We start from the raw sequence: 12,189 nt of genomic DNA, 5'->3' as shown, positions 1-12,189 counted from the left end.
CCGCATCGGGCTCTCTGCTCCTTGGGAGCCTGCTTCTCCCTCTGCCTCTCTCTCTCTCTCTCTGTCTCTCATGAATAAATAAATAAAATCTTAAAAAAAAAAAAAGTGGATCATGAGGCTGGAGAGGTAGGTTGGGTCCAATTCTGAAGGAGCTTTGATGTTGGGTAACTGAGTCACTATTTTACACCTTAGGAGGAAGTCAGGGTGAACAAGGAATTTATTATCTGAGCTGAAACAATTTTGAGATGACAAGTGGCACTGTGAACATTTGTGCCAAAACAACAGTTATAACGTGGTACCGGTCTGGGCAAACTGGGACCTATGGTCACACTGGTAACTGGGAGACTCTACAAGAGAAGCCTGAATTGGGAGGAGACTTCCAGAGAACAGCCACATGGGGCGGGTGGGCCTAGGAGTCCTGGATTCATTCCCCATGTACCACCCCAAAGTACCACAAACTGGGTGCTTAACACAACAGACATATATTCTTTCATGATTCTGAGAGCTTGAAGTATAACATCAAGGTGTTGGTAGGGCCATGCTGGCTCTGAAGGCTCTAGAGGAGGATCTTCTCTGGCCTCTTCCTAGCTTCTGCTGGCTGCCAGTTATCCTTGGAATTCCTTAGCTTCCTTGGTTGTATCACTGCAATCTCTGCCTTCCTAGCATTCTCCCTGTGTGTCTTTACCTTGCCTTCCCCTACGTATCTGCCTCTGTGTCTCTTCTCTCATAAAGACACCGATTATGTTGGACAAGGGCCTCATCCCTCTCCAGTAGGACCTCATACCAACTCAACTATATCCGCACAGATGCCACTTCCAAACCAAGTCACATTCTGAGGTTCTGGGAAGGACATGAATCTTTAGAGGACACTCTTCAACACAGTATATGTACCAAACAAGGAACATGAATGAGTGGGGGATAGCTCAGGATCCTCAAAGACAGGAAGGTGGGAGGCAGCAGAAGGACAATGGGAAAGAGAAAGGAAAATTAAGGGTGTGGAATTTTGCTCACTTGGGCAGCTTTTCCCAGGGGCCCAGAGGGTGGAAGACTGCTACTGTATCCCATCCTGCTTCCACCCAATTTTCTCAAGTCTGGGCTCCTTTTTTTCCCCTTCTGGAGGAAGGTAAGACATTTATTTAATGCTAGAAATCAAACCAGAGTGTAAATCTGGAGATGGCAGTTCAAGTCATGACTCAGCTGCTTTTAACTTTGTCATCTTGGACAAGTCGTATGATCTCTGAGTCTGTTTCCTCCTCCATAAAATGAGGATATTGACGTTGACCAAGAAAGGTCCTTCTGGCTCTAGAAGCTATGACTTCAGGAGGAAAAGGTGGAACTATGCTCCCTGAATAAGAGAGTTTCAATGGCACCCTTTGTCATTATCATCTTTTAGCAAGTACGTATATCTATCAGATAGCATTTTTGGTTGCAGAAAACAGAAATTGGTTAGCAGGAGCAAAATGGGAGTTTATTAGAAGGCTATCAGGGGCTGGCACCAGGAACAATCTGGTCCAGGGACCCTACTAGGGTGGATCCCAACCCCTTCCGCTCCCATCCCCCCTCCTTGTTTGCATCTCTTGCTCCAGGGTTAGAATCCTGGGCAAGAGTCTAATCAGAAGTCTTAGTCCTGGGCATGCCTCTCAGCTGTGCTGAGTATAAGCAAAGATAAGTTTTCCCCCAAAGGGAGATTGAGTTGCAGATAGAGGAAGGCTTGGATGAGAACACGCGTCTCCGGCCAAGAAGCATGGAGATTTTAATAGTGTATTTAGCCACTAGTAACTACACTAAAGTTGTTGCTGCATTACTGATATTATTTTAATCTAACGGTTAAGAACTCATATTCTGGAGTCAGAGAGACCTAAGTCTGAATTTCAGCTCTGCCCTGTAGTAGCTGTGTGAAAGTTATTTCCTACTTATACACAAGAAGGCTCAGTTTCCTCATCTGTAATGTGGAAATGATAATACTGAACTTACAGATAACTTGTTAAAATTAAAGGAGGTAATACATTCAAAAGCACTCAATGCAATGCCTGGCTCATAAAATATACATTACCTTAGTAATGATAATCCTTCTGGACCAGGCATCAAATTAAGCGGTTTTTTGCATTATTTCATGTAATCTTCACAGCTATCTGACATAGTTCACATCAAAACCCACTCCCCCCATCCCCACCTTGCTTCTTTACAAGTAGAAACTGAAATTACAACTGAAAACCTCGGCTAAGGTCCCACAACTATATGAACTATCAAAGCCAAGATGCTGACCAGCTCTGACAGACTCAGAAGCCCAGGGTTTGAGCCTATCTGCTGGAGAAGTCAGTACATTGCTGGCTCAGTGCTCACCAGGCCCGCCGCATGGCCCACTGCTACCGTTTTCTTTAGATCAGATGACAGATCACTAACCCAGACCGCTCATCCTCTTTCCCAGGGGGCTTAAAATAGAGGGGGTGGGGTTGAAAAGTTTGCTTATTATTTGTTATTACTGTTAACCTCTCTGACCATTCTATTTAGTTTACATTCACTGCAATTAGATATTTGAGAATTGAGTTGTATTTGCATCAGGATAACAGTAACAGTAAAGCTTTATTCATAAATACAGGTTAAGAACTGAAGAGAACACCGGGTCTGCTGAATCACACACAACAAATGACATCAGCCTTAAATATACTATTCAGTCATAAAAACCAATCGAATCACCTGATAATCCAATTTTTAAATTATTAATCGAGATTGTTTAGATGAATATTGTAATTAGACATTTATAGTAATTACGATAAATTACTTGAACTTTTTTTTAAGTAACAGCTTTATTGAGATCTAGTTCAGATACAAATTCACACTTGAACATTAAGACTTTTCCCTAGCCTTGTTTCTTTTTTAAAAGGTCCTGTTAAAGAAACACAACTTTTGGGGCGCCTGGGTGGCTCAGTCGTCAAGCGTCTGCCTTCGGCTCAAGTCATGATCCCGGGGTCCTGGGATCGAGCCCCGCATCGGGCTCCCTGCTCGGCAGGAAGCCTGCTTCTCCCTCTCCCACCCCCCCTGCTTCTGTTCCCTCTCTCTGTCTCTCTCTGTCAAATAAATAAATAAAATCTTAAAAAAAAAAAAAGAAAACTTTTAAAGTCAACATACTTCTTTTAATGACACCTATCTTTAATAGGTTTTCATCAGAGATAAATGAATTTTTTTACTGTGGCTTCTCAATGACTAAAATTTACTGTTATTGCTATAGGTTAGTGGCGCATTCAGCCGATTTCCAAAGAAATGAGTCAAGTTACCAGCACTCAACTTTTCACATCGCACTACCGTGAAATTCAGCGGCACAAACAACAGTGAACTACGGTTTAAACACTGAAAGTCCTGCGTGGGAAAGTAGATGGCTTAAGACAAGCGGTACGTTCTCGCTAGCAAACAAATTCGACGATCAAGCCAGAGGAGGGGTGGGGAGGGGCTTCCCTCCGTGGCCCTGCTCCGGCAGGCGTGCTCCACTGTCCTCGGTCCCTCCCCCGGCGGAGACCGGACCCGGGTCCCCGCTCCAGGTGGGCGCACCTCGACCGCACGGAGGCCGCCCCCTGCCGCAGGGGCAAGGGGAGGGCCGGCGCCCAGGGCCAAGAAGAGTTCCCCTGCTGCACCAGCCACGCGAAGAGCGCCCGGGAGGAGCGGCTGCAGCAGCCCGCGCGGGCCAGGGGGACGCCGGGCCGGCCGCGGCCCGGACTCCGGACTCCAGCCGCCGACCACGGCCCCCCAGCGCCCCCCCCACGACTCCCGCCGCTCTCAGAGCCGGCGCGCCCCCGGGCGGCCCCGGCTCCCGTCCCCTGGCGCCCGCGTCCCCGCCCCCACCCCCGGACGCCCCCCGCCGGCCCGCCCCCCGCGCCGGGACGCCCGCCTGCGCCGCGGGCCGAGGGGGGGCGCGGGGCGGCCCGCTAGGCTCCTCAGCTCCGGCTCGGCGCTCGGGCCCTGGCGCCGCGGCGCGCCCCTCCTGGAGGAGGAGGAGGAGGAGGAGGAGGAAGGCGGCGGGAGGAGGAGTTGCGGGAGAGGAGGGCCGAGCGCGGCAGTCGCGCCGGCGCGGGGCGAGGAAGCGGAGCGGGCCGCCGCCGGGTGAGCGTCTGCGAGCCGAGCCGGGGCTGGGGCTGGGCTTTGCGTTCGGCTCCCTCTCGTCCGTAACCCGGGAGGCTGGCCGCGGGGGCTGCTGCTCCGCTCGGGGCGGCGCGCGCTGCGCTGGGGGGCCGCCCGGCGCGCCTGCAGCCGAGGGTCCCGGCGGCGCGAGGCCCCGGCCGCCTCGGCGGTCCGCGGGCGGGGGCCGGCCGGCGGGGAAGCGGCGCCCGGGAGGCCGGGGAGGGCCGAGGCCTGCTTCCGCCGAGCGCCGGCCCGACCCCTCGGCCTCCCCGTCCGCGGCGCGCCGGGCCGGGCCTCCGCCTTTGTTGCCCGCAGCCCCGCCGGGGAGAGGCCGGGGCTCGGCGAGGCCTGGGGCGGCGGCGGCGCGGGGCCTGCGCGGCTCGCGCCCCGCCGGCCGGCCCTCGGGCTCCGGCTCGGGCTGCGGGGCGGGGGCCGGAGGGCGGGCGGGCTCGGGAGGCCCAGGCCGCGTCGGCGCCGCCGCCGCCCGCCGCCCGCCGCCCGCCGGGAGGTCGCGCCGGGCCCCCGTGTGCGCCGCGCGTGGCGGTGCCGCTGGGCGTGATTGGCCCCCGCGGAGGTGGGCGCTGCGGGCGTTTAAACTGCCCCGGAACGAGACGGGCCTTAGTCCTCGGTCTGCTCAGGACTTGGCAACTGCAGGGACACCGTTGTGGCTCATTTGCAGCGCAGCTATTGACATGTGTCGGCGGCAGGTCCTGGCACAAAACTTGGACGGTGTGCGGCGGGCTGGCGCCGACCTCGCGTGCAGTCGGAACGCGAAACCTGGGGTTCCCGTCCCCGCGTCTTGGGATTAAGGGCCAGGCGGGAGTCTGCGACAAAACCCCGGCTTCCGGGAACGAAATAGGTAATGCGGACCTCAGCTCGGCGTCTGCTGCTCGGACCAGACGCCCGGCCCGCATGGGGCCGCGCGCTCCTGTGTGTGTGTGAGGACGGGGAGCGCAGCCGTCACAGCGGAAGCGGGAACGGGACGCCGCGCGGGTCCCCGGCGCGTTTTCAGTCGCCTCGTCACCTGGGGTACGGACACGTGGGCCGTCAAACAGAAGCCCGCCGCCGCCCTCGTCGAGACGAAAGGTCTGAGGTGCTGCCCCCACAGGCGGCGTGAATTTACCTTGACTTTTAAAAACCCGGCCAGGAACGCGGAATCCACTTGGCTCATCCGAAGGAGTGAATTTTAGGCGGAACGCGTAGCGCCGTGGAGAAGCGTCGTGGTTGAGAAACATCAGCGGGGTTCGCCAGGTTTCACGGATAAAGCAGGGAAGGGCGGCCTGTGCGACTTCCTTCTCCCGTGTGCCGCCTCCTGGTTTTTCCTCACGGCCGTACCGTCTCCGTGGACGCGGTGACTCTGAGACGCTGTCTCTGTTCTGAACACAGGATATGCCGCCTCAGCCCCTCGGGCCCAGTGGCCTCCCTGACGTTCCCTCCTTGCCTTCGGGGCGGCTGCCTCGCGGACCGTCCACTTGATAACGGTTCTCAGAAGGACTTACGGGCTGGGGTTGGGCAAGTGCTTTCCACTGTCCGGTCTGGTTGAGGATGCGCCTTTCCCCTTTTAGGTCTCAGTTCAGCATCTCTTTTGAAATACTTCCCCCCCCCCTTTTTTTTTTTAAAGATTTTATTTGACAGAGAGAGAGAGACAGCGAGAGAGGGAACACAAGCAGGGGGAGCGGGAGAGGGAGAAGCAGGCTTCCCGATGAGCAGGGAGCCCGATGCGGGGCTCGATCCCAGGACCCTGGGACCATGACCTGAGCTGAACGCAGATGCTTAACAAGTGGGCCACCCAGGCGCCCCTGGGTCTTTACTCTTTTTTTTTTTTTTTTTTTAAGATTTTATTTATTTATTTGACAGAGAGAGAGACACACAGCGAGAGATGGAACACAAGCAGGGGGGAGTGGGAGAGGGAGAAGCAGGCTTCCGCTGAGCAGGGAGCCCGATGCGGGGCTCGATCCCAGGACCCTGGGATCATGACCCTAGCCGAAGGCAGACGCTTAACGACTGAGCCACCCAGGCGCCCCTCCCCTTTATTATGACCTTTAAATGCCTTCTAAATTGGTGGGAGGTACCTGGCACTGCCCCTTCCCCTTCTTTTAGTGGGAAGATAGGGCCGGCCTTCAAGGCCTCCCCAGAAGCCAGGGGCACACCCTCGGGTGGCACGTGGCGCCCTGCCAACGCAGCACCTTGCAGGGAGTGCTGGAGAAGGGGTTTGGGTGACCTTGACCTGGGACATAGCCTTCCTGGGCTCTGCCATGACCTGGGAGGAAAAGCTCTGCTGTGCTGACTGGATTCCTACCCATTTTGCCGTCCGATTGACTATTCCTTTTAACGGCCCTCTTTCTGGGGAACAGAAACAAGTGTCTGCTTATGTCTTGTTATGTAACTTCACTCCTCAGAGAAAACTCTGGTAGTTTTCTCCATTGTGGTCAGTTTTCAGGAAACTTCTGTTATTAATAGCAAGTATCTTCGGGGCGCCTGGGTGGCTCAGTAGGTTGGGCGTCTGCCTTCGGCTCAGGTCATGATCCCAGGGTCCTGGGATGGAGCCCCACATGGGGCTTCTTGCTCGGCAGGGAGCCTGCTTCTCCCTCCCCTCTGCCTACAGCTTCTCCTGCTTGTGCTCTCTCTCTCACTCTTTCTCTCTCTGTGTGTCAAATAAATAAATAAAATCTTAAAAAAAGCAAGTATCTTTTATTTTGCTCATAGAAGTAACTGTGTGATCTTATTTAAGAGTCAATATAGTCTGAAAAAAGAAAGTATGTCCATTTCTGAATTTGTGGCAATTACTGTTCTCTCAAAAATACGCAGTCATGTGGAATGGGTTGATACACAAATATGTTGAATATGAAGTCAGATAACCCCATGTTATTTATATATAGTATAACTAGTGGATGTGTGTGCATTGATTTTAATACTCAATAGCGGTAGGTAGGTAAGTAAGTGACCTAAGCTAATATCACTGTTTGCTATTTTGTTTGTTGCATCTTTTATGGGAAGTGAAGATTATTTCAGTTCTTGGTCCTCATCCCTAATCTTTTTCCAGTTTTGAAAATGGCACATCTGTGGTGCCTGAGTATTTCTGTAAAATTACTCCTTTTACAAGGGAGAAATTTATAAAAACTAGTGTATGTCATAAAAAGGGGAACTTTCTTGTATGACTAGATTGATCGAAAGAGTAGTTCAGACAGTAAAAACAAAACAGCATTGGGACATGTTTTAAATTGTATCGACAATGAAACTGTCATTAATGTTTTTGTGGTTAATCTGTTATTCTGTAGAGTAGGTTGGTTTAGCTAATAAGTAGTGAAGGCTTTAGAACTAAGGGCACATTTTACTTTAAACTGACTTCAGTTTCTGATGATGCATACAAACATTAAATTTTACTGAATGGGGCAATTATTTTTAGGTGGCCGTTGGTCTCATTGATGTTTCAAGAATGGATGTACTCAGATAAAGTCCTTTAAGATTTGAATTCTCGTGTTGCATACTGAGGACCTTTTGGAGGTGTTTGATCTTTAGTATACATTACTAGCTTTGTGACCTTGAACACATTTTTTTTTTTTAAGATTTTATTTATTTGACAGAGAGAGAGACAGTGAGAGAGGGAACACAAGCAGGGGGAGTGGGAGAGGGAGAAGCAGGCTCCCCGCGGAGCAGGGAGCCGGATGTGGGGCTCAATCCCAGGACCCTGGGATCATGACCTGAGCCGAAGGCAGACGCTTAACGACTGAGCCACCCAGGCGCCCCTTAAACACATTTTTTTAAAGATTTATTTATTTATTTGAGAGAGAGAGAGAGAAACAGCATGAGAGGGGATAGGGTCAGAGGGAGAAGCAGGCTCCCCGCTGAGCCGGGAGCCCGATGTGGGACTCCGTCCCAGGACTCCGGGATCATGACCTGAGCGGAAGGCAGTCGCTTAACCAACTGAGCCACCCAGGCGCCCCGCCCCTTAAACACATTTTATATCCCCTCTGAGTCTTACTCCTTTTGTGGGGCTCAAGTGAGGTTAATAAATCCACCTGACAGACTTATTGTGAATATATATTTTGTTTAAAGTAAAATCCAAACTCTCCACCATGGGCTACAAGATTTCTGCCCAGTTCTTTCGTTCATCTTGAGCAACCCTGTCTTCCTCACCACAAAGTTACCCTCTAGCCTTTCTATTCCCTCACATTCCAGGCTGCTTCTGGCCTCCTCACCTTTGACATGTAGTTGTTTGCCTAGAATGTCGTTCTTATGGTTGGTTCATTGTCCGATCTTAATGCCAGGTTCACTGCATCAGAGAAGGCTTTCCTGACTACTCTTATAGCTCCTTCAGGAGCCCCATCTTACCAGTTTGTATGTTTTCATCATAATGTTTACTGCAGTGTATAACTATTTTGTTTATTTCTTTTGGTCTTTCTCCTCTTCCAAGTCCCACATGGGCAGAATGTGGTCTGTGGTTCTCTGTCTCCCTAACACATCCCATGGGGACATGGTGTACAGAAAGTGCTTGTAGTTTTTACATTGTTATCTACACACTAAAGGCAAGGATTTGCTGTGTAGATGGTAGAAATCTGTTGGTTTTTTTGTGTTGCTCATTGCCATCTGAGCTGATCTGCTCAGCTGAGTAAGTCATGGCCCTAATAAGGCCAACATTCTTGTAACTTCAGGGCCCAAGTCACCCTACACAGGGAGAGCTTTTTTTTTTTTTTAAGTCAGCTCTACTCCCAGCATGGGTCCCAAACTCATGACCACAAGATCAAGAGTTGCTCTACTGACTGAGCCAGGCAGGTGCGCCAGGAACTGTCTTTACCTGTAGAGCCAGAATGTGGGTCTGAGCTCATTCAAGTGTCCAGCTGTCCAGTCACGAAGATGCACAGGCATTCATCACTTCTGGAAGAGTAGTTATCTATAGTGTGTGGAGAGTAACAACTCCAAAGCACACTTCCCTTGATGTTAGCGCACATAGCTTGATAAGGTAAACCCTTCGTTGTCTGGAAGCCCTGGCATTCTCAGTTATGTGATGCAGAATTCAGCAGGAGGGAAAAACCTCATTTGGAATCAGTCAAGTAGGAGGCCTAGATAGCTAACTGGCTGATGAAGGCAGTCTTTCATAGGGATGTGGATCGAGGTTTGAATTTCAGCTCTGTGACTTTATAGGGTAGGTTTTTAAAATAAATTCTGTCTTATTTGCTTTATCTGTAAAATGTAATAGTGCCTTTCTCAGCATTGTTGTGGAAATTAAACAAGAAAATGTACATAAATGTATGGATTCAGTGCCTGGAATATAACAAATGCTAATATTAATATCAGTTTAGGGGCATCTGGGTGGCTCAGTTGGTTAAGCATCTGCCCTCAGCTCAGGTCATGATCCCAGGGTCCTGGGATTGAACCTGCTCATAGGGGAGCCTGCTTCTCTCTCTGCTGCTCCCGCTTCTTGTGCTCTCTCTCTCTCTCTGTCAAATAAATAAATAAAATCTTTAAAAAATATAATCAGTTTAAAATATACTGTGATTGGTTAAAAAGAGCATTCTGGGTAATCAGTACCAGGTATATAAGACTTGCTTTTTCTTTCTTTTTTTTTTAAGATTTTATTTGAGAGAGAGTGTATGTGAGAGATCACAAGCGGGGGATCTGCAGAAGGAGAGGGAGAAGCAGGCTCCCTGCTGAGCAGGGAGCCCGATGCAGGGCTCCATCCCAGGAGTGAGATCATGACCTGAGCCGAAGGCAGACACTTAACCAACTGAGCCACCCAGGCGCCCCAAGACTTGGTTTTTCTTAAGGAAGCCCTGTGTGGGGAAAGGGTGTAAGACCAAAGGGACAAGAAAAATGAAAATAAAAGAGGAAAGACAGAGCTCACAGAAGTATTAATGGTGCCAGCTACTAGGATCGTGAGGGTTACAGATGTGAGCAGCTATTGAGTTGCTTGGCACTGGGTCACTGCAGTCAGTTGGTGGGAGATGTAGAACAAAAAAGGTGCTGCACTTGGCCTTCTGCAAAGCTCCAGGCTCTTGTTTTCATACTGTTGTAATATATATATTTTTAATCACTGTTAACAGCCATCACACTGAAATGTTTTCTTAAAATTATTAAAAGGGCATCACACTTGGAGACTATGTTTGGGGAGCAGTGGCTATCCCGTTGTCCTTGGGAGCAGACTGTTGAGTAATAGAGAAGAAAGAAAGAGAAGACGGCGGATCTCTGAAGGCCTGGGACACAAACCATTATCTGAGCATCAGTGAACCTGAAGATGCCATCCTGAAGTTTTTCAACAGGTAAATTTGGTCGTCAAGAGGCATCTGTCTATATATAGCACTTCAGTGACAGCATGAGATTATATTTGATATACACGTTTGTGTTTAAGGTTTCCCTTTTAAGAGAACAGAGGAATATATGGCTCCCAATGGGAAAGATGTTCATCAAAAACAATTTTAAGAATTTGATGTTATTCTTTAGAACGATTTAGAAAAGGTGTATTCACGTGCTCTAGATAGCCTGTTATTTGGAACTGCTAATGGTTGTTCTTTTTTTTTTTTTTTAAAGATTTTATTTATTTATTTGAGAGAGAGAGAGAGCATGAGAGGGGGGAGGGTCAGAGGGAGAAGCAGACTCCCTGCCGAGCAGGGAGCCCGGCTAATGGTTGTTCTTATAGTGATAGGTGTTATTTTGAGTACCCCAGTAACATTGGATGGTTGAAGCAACAGGGTTAATACACCAGTAAAGTAAGATGAATTCTCAGTGGTATACTGTTACTTTGCATGATTTTCCTTTTGCGAATTTTGGTGTTTATAGTAATGAGATCTTTCTTAGTAAAGCTTAATTTTGGTTTTAAAGGAAATAATCATCCCTATGATAATAGTCACTTTTATCTGTTGACAACTGCTTTTGAAAAAGTGAAAAAAATGTACTTAGGGAATATTATTATTACCAAATGTCACAGACTGTTGGAATATGTAAGCATGTCACACACATAGAATTATTTTAGGATTTTAGTAGTTTTGTGCATTTGGAAAATTACTGCATTTTAGAATTAGAAGGAAGCTTCTGATTATTGACCAGCTTCATCCTTAGGTAGATAATGGGGAAAGTGAGACTAAGGGTGGTTAAGTAATCGGCCCAAAGTCACATACCACAGTACTAGTAGATTTTAGAGTGGAGTCTGATGTGTGCAGCTCTTCTTGTGGATGCAGGATGTTTTCATTTACTCCTGGGAGGTGGGGAATTTGGATTTGTGTCTTCATGGAGGCGGTCACAGTTGAGCTGGCTCTTGGAGGGTGACCTGTGTTTGGGAAGAGCCATAAGCGGCAGGGACAGTATCTCAAACAGGCCGAACAGCAGGAGCCTTAATATTAACCTAGAGATCCTTTTTTTTTTTTTTTAAGATTTTATTTATTTGACAGAGAGAGGCACCAGTGAGAGAGGGAACACAAGCAGGGGTAGTGGGAGAGGGAGAAGCAGGCTTCCTGCGGAGCAGGGAGCCCGACGTGGGGCTCGATCCCAGAATCCTAGGACCACGACCTGAGCTGAAGGCAGACGCTTAATGACTGAGCCACCCAGGTGCCCCTAACCTAGAGATTCATTTCTCCTCTTTCCTAACTGAGGTTACCTGTATTCTGTTTCTTACTTTACTTCCTTGATTTAGTGGAGCTCATTCTCCTAGTAACTTCCTGAAAAAGGTGGTGGGGTTGTTGTGTTTTTTGTTTTGTTTTGTTTAGACCTTGTCAGAAAACATGTATGTTCCAAATATCTAATTTACAGTCTGGGAACTTGCTGGTGTAGTACATTGGTAAGTGTCTAGACAGGTATAAAAATGTATATATTAAACATTTAATATGCATATACCTCATAGACAGTGATGTACTGGTATATAGGTGTGCTACCCTTTTTTTTTAATATTTTATTTTTTAAGTAATGTCCACACCCAGTGTGGGGCTTGAGCTCACGACCTAAGATCAAGAGTCGCATGCTCCACCGACTGAACCAGCTAGTCACCCCAAGTGTTCTACTTTCTAAATCTACTTTTTAAATTTTTAAATGTTAAAGTCTGAATTAAAAAATTAAGGAGGAGTGAATTTATTTCATTAATCAATTCTT

The 12,189-nt window shown here is 48.9% G+C and overlaps 1 protein-coding gene across 7 annotated transcripts in view; it reads left to right on the top strand.

Annotated features, from left to right (window-relative positions):
- Nucleotides 1-3,935: 3,935 nt before the first annotated feature.
- The window catches only part of SOCS6 (suppressor of cytokine signaling 6), a 99,530-nt gene continuing 91,276 nt past the window's right edge, over nucleotides 3,936-12,189 (top strand). For 3 of the 7 annotated variants that reach the window (XR_010407230.1, XR_010407229.1, XM_064577752.1), the window contains exon 1: nucleotides 10,192-10,370. The gene's annotated coding sequence lies outside the window, so the exon portion shown is untranslated. Of the gene's footprint in view, nucleotides 4,096-4,584; nucleotides 5,679-6,718; nucleotides 10,371-12,189 lie in introns of those variants that run through there. The other 4 variants (XR_010407231.1, XR_010407232.1, XR_010407228.1 and 1 more) reach the window with 4 other exon arrangements.

Source organism: Mirounga angustirostris, unplaced genomic scaffold (assembly GCF_029215605.1).
Source record: "Mirounga angustirostris isolate CCGP_5_RB_7025 unplaced genomic scaffold, mMirAng1.0.hap1 SCAF_14, whole genome shotgun sequence".
NCBI lineage: Eukaryota > Metazoa > Chordata > Mammalia > Carnivora > Phocidae > Mirounga > Mirounga angustirostris.
This window is presented reverse-complemented; position numbering and strand designations above follow the sequence as displayed.